Raw genomic sequence first — 12,459 nt, forward strand, 5'->3', positions numbered from 1 at the left:
CTCGGTGCTTGCTTTAGACCGTACAATGATTTGTGCAATAAACACACATGATCAGGTTTTGACCTGTCAACAAAACCTGGCGGTTGTTGTAGATACACTGTTTCCTTGAGATCACCATGTAAGAAAGCATTCTGGACATCTAATTGTCTCAAGGGCTAATGATTAGCTGTAGCAATAGATAAAACAACCCGGATAGTGGTAGCTTTGACAACAGGGCTAAAGGTGTCAGTATAGTCAATGCCTGGTTGCTGGTGAAATCCCTTAGCAACAAGTGTCGCTTTATAGCGAGTGATAATTCCCCGTTGATCACGTTTAACTTTATATACCCACTTGCAATCAACTACATTTTTTCCTAGAACACGTGGCACTAATGATCATGTGCCGTATCTCATGAGAGCCGAATATTCATCCTCCATGGCTTTGCGCCATAGAGGGTTCTTGTTAGCAAGAGCAAAGGTAGCGGGTTCGGATTCGGAAAGAGATGTGGAGGTATGATTCGCGGATGGATCAAAAATTTTTGTTTTAGGAGGATTTTGGCGAAGATTTGAAGGACGTGCGCGTGTAGTAGGTTGGGGTGGTGATGATGGTCTAGATGAAGGAATAGGATCAACGAGTTGTGCGGGTTCGGATGATTGGTGTACTGGTTGGATAGGAGAAACGAGCGTAGTTGTGGGCTCAGGTGGAGGAGGTGAAGCAACATTTGCAGCTGACTCATTGGAAACTGGGTTGATCGTAGGAGGTGGAGGTGATGGATAAGATGAGAAGTATTCGTTTGGTTGGGAGGTAGGTGTCGGTGGCGAGGTGGGTTGACGAAATGGAAAGAAGTGTTCATTAAAGCGGACATGACGAGCAATATAGAGACGTTCAGACTCTTGGTCAAAACACCGATACCCGTGATGGGAGGTGCTATACCCCAAGAATGTGCAAGGAGTAGATCAGAAATCCATTTTGTGTAGATTATAGGGTCGTAGATGGGGAAAACATTGACAACCAAAACCACGAAGAAAAGTGTAATTGGGTGTCCGTTTGAACAAAAACTCGAAGGGAGAGGTGCGTGATGTGTTTGAAGAGGGCATGCGATTGATAAGGTAGACTGCAGTGTCAAAAGCAAAGTGCCAGAATTTAGATGGGACATCGGATTGAGAAAGAAGAGTGAGACCAGTTTCAACGACATGTCGGTGTCGTCTTTCAACACTTGTGTGAGGACAAGAGAATCTGTGGATGATTCCTAGATTTGAGAAAAAAAGAGACAATTTGCGAAATTCACCCCCACCATCGGTTTGGACTGATTTCAGTTTTGTTTTAAATTGACGTTCTGCCATAGCAACAAATTGAGTAAATATATGATAAACATCAGATTTACGTTTCAAGGGAAAGAACCACATGTAACGTGAAAAGGCATCAACACACAACAAAACATAAGAATGACCATCAAAATAAGGGACGGGTAAAGGACCCCAAACATCACAATAAAGAAGATCAAGAATATTCGAAGCTTTATTTCGAGATAATGGTAAATGCAGTTTGGAAGACTTGCCAATAGAGCAAGCAGTACAATGACTTAAAGAACTATTACTAAAAAGTGGTAAATTAAATCTTGATAACATAGAAGAAAATAATTTTGAATGAGGGTGACCCAGTCTTTGATGCCACACGTCCGGAGAGACTCGAATAGTAGTGAACACAGATTTTTAGATAGGTTGGTAGCTCGGTAAACAAAATGAGTAAAGACCTCCATTACTTGGACCAGTGAGGAGGGTGGAACGGGTGACTTTGTCCTTCACAGAAAAGAAAGTTGCATGAAATTCAAAAAACACATTGTTGTCTAAGCAAAACTTTTGAACAGAAAGAAGATTTTGTTTAATTTCAGGGACATGAAGGATATCTCATAAAGAAAGTCTTTTAGTGGGTGAATAAAACGTTGAAGAGCCGATATGTAAAATAGGAAGACCCTTACCATTGCCAACATGAACATTGTCATCTCCAAAGTACAGCTTAAACGTGTCAAAACTAGAAAGATTAGGAGTAACATGGAAATTAGAACCTGAGTCAGGAAGCCATGAAGTTGATGCAGGAGAGCGAGAATTAGCAGCATAGTTCGTCTGAGCAAAGTTAGCATACGGCTGCCTATTACGCATTGTAGAGGGGTCCCGATTTGGGAATTGTGACGGGAGATGACTAATTCCACACTTGTTACAAGTACCATATATAGTGTTTTGATTAGTTGCCCAAGAAAATAGATTTCGATTACCTCCACCGCGATTTTGGGAATTCTGATAATTTCCGCGGCCTCTACGGTTGTTTTGATTGTTGCCTCGGTTATTGTTCGACCTATTTGTATAAAAAGCTTGTGGCGATTGGTTGGATGATGGCTGAAGTTGAAAACCAAGACGAGCAACTAGTTGTTGAAGGGCTTCCATAGTATCACTGGGAAGCTAAGATGAATTTCTACTAGTGCTCGTAGATTGTGGCAATGTAGCAGTCGAGAAAGTTTGAGCGGGTGTTAAATCGGCCACAGGTTTCTTCACCATGTAGTCAAGATCTAAGAGAAGCCCGTGCAGTTCGGAAAATGCCAAGGGGGTCGGCCGGCCAAGTATTGTTGATTTCAAGTTGTTGTAATCATCAGGAAGACCTGTAATAACATGCATCACAAGATCTTTGTCTTTCACTGGTTCGCCAATATTTGCAAGGGCATCAGCATACTCTTGTGCTCGAGTAAGATAATTAGACGTTGATTCACCTTCCTTTATCTGAAGTCGAAGAAGTTGAGATTTAAGGGTATATTCCCGAGACGAGGTTTGTGGGGCATATGCGCAAGCAAGGGATAACCATAGTTCACGTGAAGTACTTCCTTGTACATGTTGGAATGATGCTTCAGACACAGTAGACATAATGAGCATACGTATATGGGCATCATTAGATAACCAAATCGGATGATTCGGGTTTGGTTGTGAAGTGGAAGCAACGTCTTTGTCTTTGTCTTTTTCTTGTATTGTTGGAGACGGACACGGAATTGTGCCATTTATGTACCCAAAAAGACCATGTGTGGTGAAAAAAGCCTCAAGCATGGATTTCCAATATCCATAATTCGTTGGTGATAATTTGAAAGCAAACTTGTGAGAATTGTGAGTTGTTTTCTCTTGTTGAGTAATGGAAGCAAGCATTGCCATGGGATTTTTGTAATGGTTTTTTTTTTTGAATTCTGGAAAAAAAAAAAATGGAAAAATTAGGGTTCCGGCGACGGCAGTCAACGGCGGTCAACGGCAGTCAACGGCGGCGAATGTAAAATCAAATTGGTGGGTTTTGACCGGAATTTTTCAAGGATAACAGTGGTGGTGGCGGTGAGGGATGAATCGCCGGAATTTGGGAGTAATTACCGATTTAATGAAAATTCCGGCGGGTATGGTGGCGGCGCGTGGAGGCGCGTGGGTGGTCCGACGGCTGAGAAATTTTGTAGGGTTTATCGGATTGTTATTCCGAAGCTAATGGTGGTGGAGGTGTTATCTAATTCGACGATTAAAGAGGAAAATTAAAGAATGACAGATTGTATATAAATTTAGGGTTTTGGTGATCGGATTTGCGGCCGGAATTTTGGTGGTCGGATTATGGTTCTGATACCATGAAAAACCTTATAGGTTATTGTATTTGATTGTGATTAATGAGGATTACAATAGGTTGTATTTATAGAGTCTATTAACCTAATACATGGAAACTAATAATATGTAAACTAACTAATATGGAAACTAATACTATCTTAATAAATCATACCTCCACATCTCTTTCCGAATCTGAACTCCCTACCTTTGCTATTGCTAATAAGAACCCTCTTTGGCGCAAAGCCATGGAGGATGAATATTCGGCTCTCATGAGAAACGACACATGGTCATTAGTGCCATGTGCACCTAGAAAAAATGTAGTTGATTGCAAGTGGGTATACAAAGTTAAACGTGATCAACGAGGAATTATCACTCTCTATAAAGCGAGACTTATTGCTAAGGGATTTCACTAGCAGCCGGGCATTGACTACATCGACACCTTTAGCTCTGTTGTCAAGGCTACCACTATCCGGGTTGTTTTATCTATTGCTACAGCTAACCATTGGCCCTTGAGACAATTGGATGTCCAGAATGCTTTCTTACATGGTGATCTAAAGGAAACCGTGTATCTACAGCAACCGCTAGGTTTTGTTGACAGGTCAAAACCTGATCATGTGTGTTTATTGCACAAATCATTGTACGGTCTAAAGCAAGCACCGAGAGCGTGGTTTCATCGCCTCCAGTATGCTACTCTTTCTAGGCCTGATATCGCATTTGTTGTGAACAAAGTGTGTCAATACATGCATTCCCCGACTGAGAATCATTGGTCAGCTGTTAAGCATATTCTTCGTTACTTACAAGCGACATCCAGTTACGGATTACGCACGCATCTCTAGCAACTCCTCAACTCAGTTACATGCTTATGCCGATGCCTCCTTCAATGCTATTAATGCCTACTTTGATGCTGATTGGGCTGGTTGCCTAGATGACCGTTAATCCACGGGGGGATTTGCTATATATCTAGGATCTAATCTTGTCTCTTGGTCTGCTAGAAAACAAAGCACTGTATCTCGGTCATCCACAGAGGCTGGGTACAAGGCTATGGTTGACACTGTCGCCGAACTTACGTGGCTTCAATCTCTAATTCAAGAATTGCGCATTCCTATACAGACTACTCCAACATTGTGGTGTGACAATCTAGGCGCTACTTATTTGTCAGCTAATCCCGTCTTTCATGCACGCACAAAGCATGTGGAAATTGATTTTCATTTTGTACGAGAGAAGGTTGCTTAAGGAAATTTGTCAGTAAAGTTCATATCTTCACATGATCAGATTGCGGATGTTTTTACAAAGGCCTTATCTTCAGATCTCTTCATGCTGTTGCGATCCAAGCTAAGAGTAGCACAACGGCCTTAGCTTGAGGGGGCGTATTAAGATATAATTAGTTTTCTATATTATTAGTTTCCATAATAATAGTTTCCATGTATTAGGTTAATAGACTCTATAAATACAACCTCTTTGTAATTCTCACAATCATAATCAAATACAATAACCTACCAGGTTTTTCAGCATCCAATAACAATGACCTCAGGAGGGTGGGTGGCTGTAAGGAGATGACAATGGAGTTGCAAATGCATTCACCGGTTCCTAGTGGAAGACCTTTATCTCTGATATCCAGTAAGGCTTTTGGTTGCTTTTTGAATAGAATTTACGCAAATCAACGTACCATTTCAGCTAAAAGGATGTCATATTCAACAAAAAACGAATCTCTTTATGGACTGAAACTATCCCCGGTGCACCATTTACAACCATCTTCACAACGACAACCCTCGCTTCTACACAAAGTTTCAATCCACTAATGTGATTAACAATGTATTCTATTCGACTTTTACATATGAATTACTTATTACATTGAACTAATATTATTACTTGACTACTATGCATTTATACGGATGTATACATACTGCAGACAATCCCAATCCCAAGAAACTTTGCTCTCCAACACCAACTGTACACTACAGCAACGCCATTCTACAATATCGTCATCTACTATTTCATGCCTTCATTCGAACAAAAGAAGTTCCTAATCAAGAAGACACCTACAGTCTCCAACTAATCAGATTGGGACCAGACAGGCCTAATTGCATAGAAAAAACTTCGTTTTGAACTTCATATTGAAGCTGATGAAAGTATTTGCTTTGAAGTCTGTTCGTTTAAAGTTTGCAATAGCAAATAACCTGTTCTTATAGCATACATTAGAACAGGACATGCCATTTCCTTATCTGCCGTACAAGTTTTATGTTCTATGGAAACTCTTTTTATTAATCTGAATCCGTTTAAAATAAATCTAATTCCCAGTCACATCTTCAATTACATGCACTAAAATGGTTTTGAATTGCAGATGAAAAGTCTTCTTCTTTAGTTAAACAAAATTTAATATTAATGTGAAGAAATCAATACGAAATTATTTCATCACCCCACTCTTCAATTCATGTTTTTGATTTGGTTTATGTATAATTTGATTCATGGATTCACCATCTTTCTTTTTCTTTGATTTCAGTTTATTGCAGGACAATGCCTTCAAGGTGTTTGATGTTATGTCTCAAAGAGCCGGTTGCACGTGAACAAGGTATTAACTATCTTCTCTGATTTGAAATTATTAACATTGTTGCAGGGAAACTTGCAAACGGTTGTTCGTGATTTGTTTCGTGGTAATCCCTTTATTCCTACAACTACAAAATTTTAGTTTTGTTAATACTTATGCAAGATTTAATTGAGTAGTCAAACATAACCTAACAAAACGACAGTTTATGGTTCTTAAAGTAAGTAACAGATTGATGAAATAAGAACCCATAATCCATACTGATTTGTTACTAATTAACAATAGGAGTAATACATGAAGTAGAGCTATGTACACGAAAACCAGAATATTTGTCAGCGTGTCATGAAACCCAACGAAAAAGATCCTCTACAAAAGCTTTTATATTTTCATTTTAGCCTGGAAGTATTTAAAACCAATGACAATGTTTTCTTCATATTTACACCGATTGCATATTTCTGTAGTCACTTGAATCAAAACAAAACCAAAAGCAAATATAATCTTGTGATCACTTTTCTTGCAGCTCGGAGTGTTTAAAAGAGTTTGCTTGGTCATTGGACACATAGTATATTATGAAGTTTTGGGATGCCAATTATCAAAGTTGTTAAGTGATATGTATGAGCATAAAGATAATTATGATTCGGGCAAAAATGTGGCTTGCAAATGACGAAATCCATAGGAAGCTCCTTTCGTTTACTGCATGGAAACAAAAAGACTAACTTGATGAATTTCAGCTGCCAAATGAAATTTCTGAAGCGCTGCAACAGAAAATGGTTCCTTTTGGTCATGGCTTTTTTGCAATTTTTAGACACGTAAGTTATAACTTTCATGTTCTTCTAAGTGGAAAGTCTTGACATGCTTTTTTCAACTACTTTGATAATCATATATTCCTTATTTTAATCAGAGTTGTTACTGCAGAATTTTGTGAAGAGCTTTTTGCTCCAATTCTTCCTCACAGAAAGCTTGCACGTTTTTTTTTTTTTTTTCAAGGTTAGTATTTAACTACCTGATCTCTCAGTGAATCAAGAGAGCTTTATTTTCCTCGGCTTTTGAAGTAATAAGCACCCTATGTCTTCATGTGTTTCTTCCTCTTGCAATTACATTATTTTCTTTTTCAAGTGAAGTAAAATAAAGGAATGTTGTTATGGTAATATATATCATCGAAGTGGCAAAATGGGCGGGGTGGTGTGTGTTGGATAATTGGTCAAAAAATTTATATTTTTCAAATTCCACGCAGATGTGGGGACCAAGTTCAAGTAAGATTTTGCTACTATACTTTCCGTACTTCTTTTCTGCAACAACGGTCAGTCATATTTGATATTAAATTTATATATAGTCATATTCAAATAGTCAAATGTCTTATTATCCGAATTTTAGGTTTATAATAGCTTTACTATTATCTGAATATCTATTTTTACTATTTGGTATAGACTTTGTGTATGATTCTTATTGTGATACCCGCTATTGCAAAACTGACCACATGCTGTACCCGTCTCCTAACATAACTTAAGAGTCTTCCTACAATTTCACAAAATCTTTCCCTCTTCCGTAAAAATGCCTTTAAAGTCTTTTCACCAATCACTACATCAAAATGTAAAAGCACATCCAAGCTGTTGCCAGGTATAGTTTGGTGATTATATAGAAGTTTGCTGCTTGATTTTGGTTCCTAAAGGCCTAAACCTTCAATTCATCTGAAAACTTAACGGTTGCTATTATTTTCTTTCTTTTTATAGAAGCAAGCAGTCGAATCACTGAAACAGTTATTAAGGTTCTCGGGAGAAGAGATGTCATTAAAATAATTATCCGTCTGTGTTGCTTCTTTTAAGTTAAATTGTAGTGTGTTAGTCGTAATGAAGTCTATGGTGGTGATGTTTATTCACAATACCTCACAGAATTTCATGAAACGGATTCTACAATTATGTGACAATGTGTATGTATAAATTTAATTTTTTGGTAAAATTTATGAATAGATTTTTCTGTATAGAAACTTTTTAAAAGATGCAGAATGTACATGATTATCTTATTCATATGGTAAGTATTTATTTATCATCTTATATTTGTTATAAAATTATCCTAATAGTTATTTGTACAAATAACTAAATTAGCCTTTTATAGATTTTGGGATTATTTGGATGAGCATTTGAGTTTAAGCAACTGGTTATTTCAAATTATTGTGGTTTAGTGCTAATGAGTTTTATTTTTATGTCGAAAAAGAAGCAAATGCATTTGTTAATATGATATAAATTTGAGGTGATTAGGCAAAGAGCTTGAGGACTCCACGGTTGCTGATAATGACTCTGGTAAGATGTAGAAGACGAGCTCGGGGATGTTTATTATTAAAGGTCGGGTATGGAATGGAGGTTCAGTCTTGCTAGAAGTCATGCCAAGAAGTTATTATGATGAAGAAGAAAAAATCAGTGGTGGTGTAGCCTCTACAAGCAAATTACTGGCAAGAGTCAAATTATTGAACTTCCCACGGAGGTAAATAGTGCTTCTCAAAAAATCTTAGAATATGTTTTATCTCTATATATTTATTTGTATGTGTAAGATATAATAAATTAAAGTGTTGTACCTAAATTATACACATCTAGATCGAATTGCGTGAGTAAGGACGTGTACATGATGACAAGTAGTTCAACTATATATAAAAAATTAAAAAGTTATCACCTCTAATTTACCGCGGCATTTGCATAGACTCCATAACCGAGTTAGAGATATTTTGAAACACCAATGTTTGAGTCACATCTATTGCACGGGCTGCATTTACCGAGTTATTGCAGCTATGATAAAATAAAACTTAGCAATAACGGTCAAATGTCCCAACCCAAATTGCAAAGGTGTAATAGGACCTGAAGTCTGCCAAGGTATGGCCGAAACAAGTTCTGGAAATATGGGAGGACGCGCTATGTGTGTCTCTGATCATGGGGTATGAGATATTTATTTACTTCCCTTTTAAGGCTGTTCAGCCATGTTGGTGGATGATGGAGCGGTCACGGTCACTTCCTCGGAATGTCAGTTTTGTAAGAAGTAGTTTTGTGCACAGTGTGGAGTGGTATGGCATTGTGGGTTGGATTGTAGCGAGTATAAGAGTTTGGGAAACGGAGGAGATCCAGAGGACCTTATGTTGATAGATCTTGCTAAAAACAAGAAATGGATTCAAGGGGTTGATGTTATGTCTCAAAGAGATGGTTGTATGTGACCTAGGTATAATCTATCTTCTCCGATTTCTAATTTGTAACATTGTTGAAGGAAACTTGTAGATGGTTGTTCCTGATTTGTTTCGTGGTGACCCCTTCATTCCTAAAACTCAGATACAAGATTGGAAAACATCTGTAGTTTTTTTTTGGAACAACAATACATGCACTGGTTAGTTATATTTTCTAATTCAAGTTTTATAATAAGTTGAACTTTAATGTCATTCCATTTATATTCAAATAAAGATAACTCTTATGATATGTACAACTGAATGATGTACCTGGTCACCTAAGCATAAAATGGGGTATAGTTGAGTAATTATATAGACGTTGTTGCTTGATTTTGGTCCCTAAAGGCGTAAACCGTGATTGTTTAATTCATGTAAAAACTTAAATGCCTGTTCTTATTTTCTTTCTTTCTATAGAAGCAAGCAGTTAAATCCGCTTAAACGATTATTAAGGCTACCGGGAGAAGGGTATGTTAATTCTTTAGATTCTTCATCAAAATTCAATGTTTTTGTTTGAAGGCAAGGTGGATATATACCTGTTCAGAATCACCCCATTGACGGAAGCGAAGAAGGACTGCAAAAGGGTTCAGATATACCGACCACCAACTGTGTCGACACAATATCATAACTTCTGATAAACGGTAAGTCCATGTTACCCAATCCCCGTCCTAACTATAGGTTGACATTAACTATAAACATAAGGCAACTATTTTGGCACCAGGCAGATGAAGCTTGATTATACAGTTAAAAATTACTAATCAAGAGGCTGCATGAAAGTGTTTTTCGTGTCAACTTTTAGCTGCAAAGTGATTAGTACCCATCTCGAACCTTCAAATATGATTTCGGAAATCGTATAGGTGGCATGTGGTTTGCATTCAGGAGTCACTGCAGGTTAGATTTGATAACCAGAACCGTGGCTATTATTATTATAATTATTAGTAGTAGTAGTATTGTATATCTTCATAGTTCAATATAGAATTATTGACATATTATGGGATCAAGGGGTGTTTGGACTTTGGATATTTGTTTTGAGAAAGATTATATGCAACTAAATGATTTTACAAGAAAATCAATGATATGAGACTGTGTTGTATGGGATTTAGTATGACTGTGTGAGATTTCGATGTAGACTATAAGTAATTTTACTCTTCATGTTTGCTTATAGCTAAAATACAATTATCATGGTCTTGATCTCTTGAAACCGAAATGGGCGGAAATGGCTGAACAAAAGATACCGGGAAATGCGAAATTGTTACACAGAAGATACTTTTGTTGCAAGTAGATGATGACCCTTCACCACTACTTTTTTTTTTAAAAGGCCCTTCACCACTACTTGCAGAATGGATTAAGATACTACGTACAACCTAGCAGGGTTGACTGGATTGGTTTGCTTCATAGATGGAAAGAAAAGAATGATCAAGTGTACTTTAAGGTATGTTATTGTATTTTATTTTATTTTTTGCCCCTCTTTTGGTATGTAATAATTTGGGTTAGCCCATGCTTAACCAGCTCAGCAATCATGGTTATGTTCATTATTATTGTTGTTTTCTTACATTCAGATTCACCCTTAATGGTTCTCATAAGTCTCCGATAACTAAGTAATTGGAACACAAAATCATATTTTCACTTTTTCGTATGCCATTTGACTTTTTTTTTGACTTTTTCAAAAGGAATTTGGCGATACTTGGAAGATATAAATATGGGGATATCTTGACTTAGCTTACATATATATTTTGGTAAATGGCTCTACTACTAATGGATTTAAACTGGAGAAAGGAATCCTGTCATTGGTCTCTTCATTGGGCAAAATGTCTGATTCGTATATTGTGGGGTTTTCATATAAAATCTGGGCTTAAATAAACCTGGCTAAAAGTGCCATTTATGGTATTGGTGTTGGAAGTGACGAAGTTCAAACAATGGCAAGCTTGATTAAGAGTTTGGCCGCTAAAGTTCCTTTTAACTACTTTTGCCTATTAATTGGAGCTAAGATGAATAGAGTGTCAAGTTGGGGGCCTGTCATGAAAAAGTTTTAGAAAAAGCTATTTAGATGGAAGTTGCCTATTCATGGAAAAGTTCCAGAAAAAGTTATCTAGATAGATACATCGTCTAATATATTTAAGAGATGTTCACTTATGTGAAGGTGCCGATTCATGGAAATGGTCGCTTTATGTGTCTGGTTTTTTCTCTGTGGCATCGTTAAGATTGCTTATCGATTATTTAATTACCAAAATGCAATAATATACCTTAGCACAGATAAATTTGAAAACATAGATTTGCAATGGATATACCATAAAAGGTAGATAGTAATTACCAGAATGCAATACTGAAACCATTGTGCTCCTACATGTAGATATATTCGATTGTTATGCTATGTTGCTTTGTATTATCAATCTTTAATTTTGCATACTCCCCTTTGAGGTTGTATAAAGTTGGTTGAACTTTAAATTATGTTCCGATGGCCAGATTGTCATCCTTTATGGGTAAAAAGGGACCGTATAGTTCAACTTCGCAGTTTAATTGTTGTAATGTTCTTGCAGATGTTATCGGTTATTTGACTGTTGTCAACAAACCTTTGAAAAATCGAAGCGGCTCCTAGACAGTTGACTTCAACCTTACAAATGAAAGGTGTGAAAAATTGAAAAGTGGCTGTTACTTATACCTCTTTTACACATAGGTCTGCACACGTATCACCTGCCTGGACGTAATTCGCCTATTTCCGTTGTGACAGGGGAGGCCAGTTAGGGTTACGCTATGGGCCACATTATGTGATGAAATGATTGATAAGATCGACCAACAGCCTGGGGTTTATACCATCATCTGGAATTCGATGAGTGCCAATATTATCTTGGTAGGTTGCGTACCCACATACCTTTTTATTTTTCAAATGTCTGATGCGGTTAACCCATGCATTGTACTGTCCTGCAGGTAACGTTTGCTTATCAAGCTCTTCCTCGACTTGCTTCTTGACAATGATGAGATACGTCCATGTTTTATGTTAAAAACACGTGTATTGTTTGACCATGTAAATTTGCATATTGTACGTTTCCCATACATTGATTTCCTTGAAAGGTGAAAATATTGATCTCTTTTGTATTGCTCTTTATAACCCAAATGTGAGTGAA

At 37.3% G+C, this 12,459-nt stretch overlaps 1 long non-coding RNA gene and 1 pseudogene across 1 annotated transcript; both read left to right on the plus strand.

Annotated features, from left to right (window-relative positions):
• Window positions 1-12,459, plus strand: part of LOC122604228 — an 81,595-nt pseudogene that overhangs the window by 48,315 nt on the left and 20,821 nt on the right.
• Window positions 8,412-12,423, plus strand: LOC122602675. The gene is made up of 7 exons (XR_006324365.1): window positions 8,412-8,616; window positions 9,857-9,978; window positions 10,059-10,228; window positions 10,503-10,769; window positions 11,875-11,962; window positions 12,066-12,185; window positions 12,263-12,423. It is a non-coding gene; the product is annotated as an uncharacterized LOC122602675 (long non-coding RNA).

Source organism: Erigeron canadensis, chromosome 6 (genome assembly GCF_010389155.1).
Source record: "Erigeron canadensis isolate Cc75 chromosome 6, C_canadensis_v1, whole genome shotgun sequence".
NCBI classification, from domain to species: domain Eukaryota; kingdom Viridiplantae; phylum Streptophyta; class Magnoliopsida; order Asterales; family Asteraceae; genus Erigeron; species Erigeron canadensis.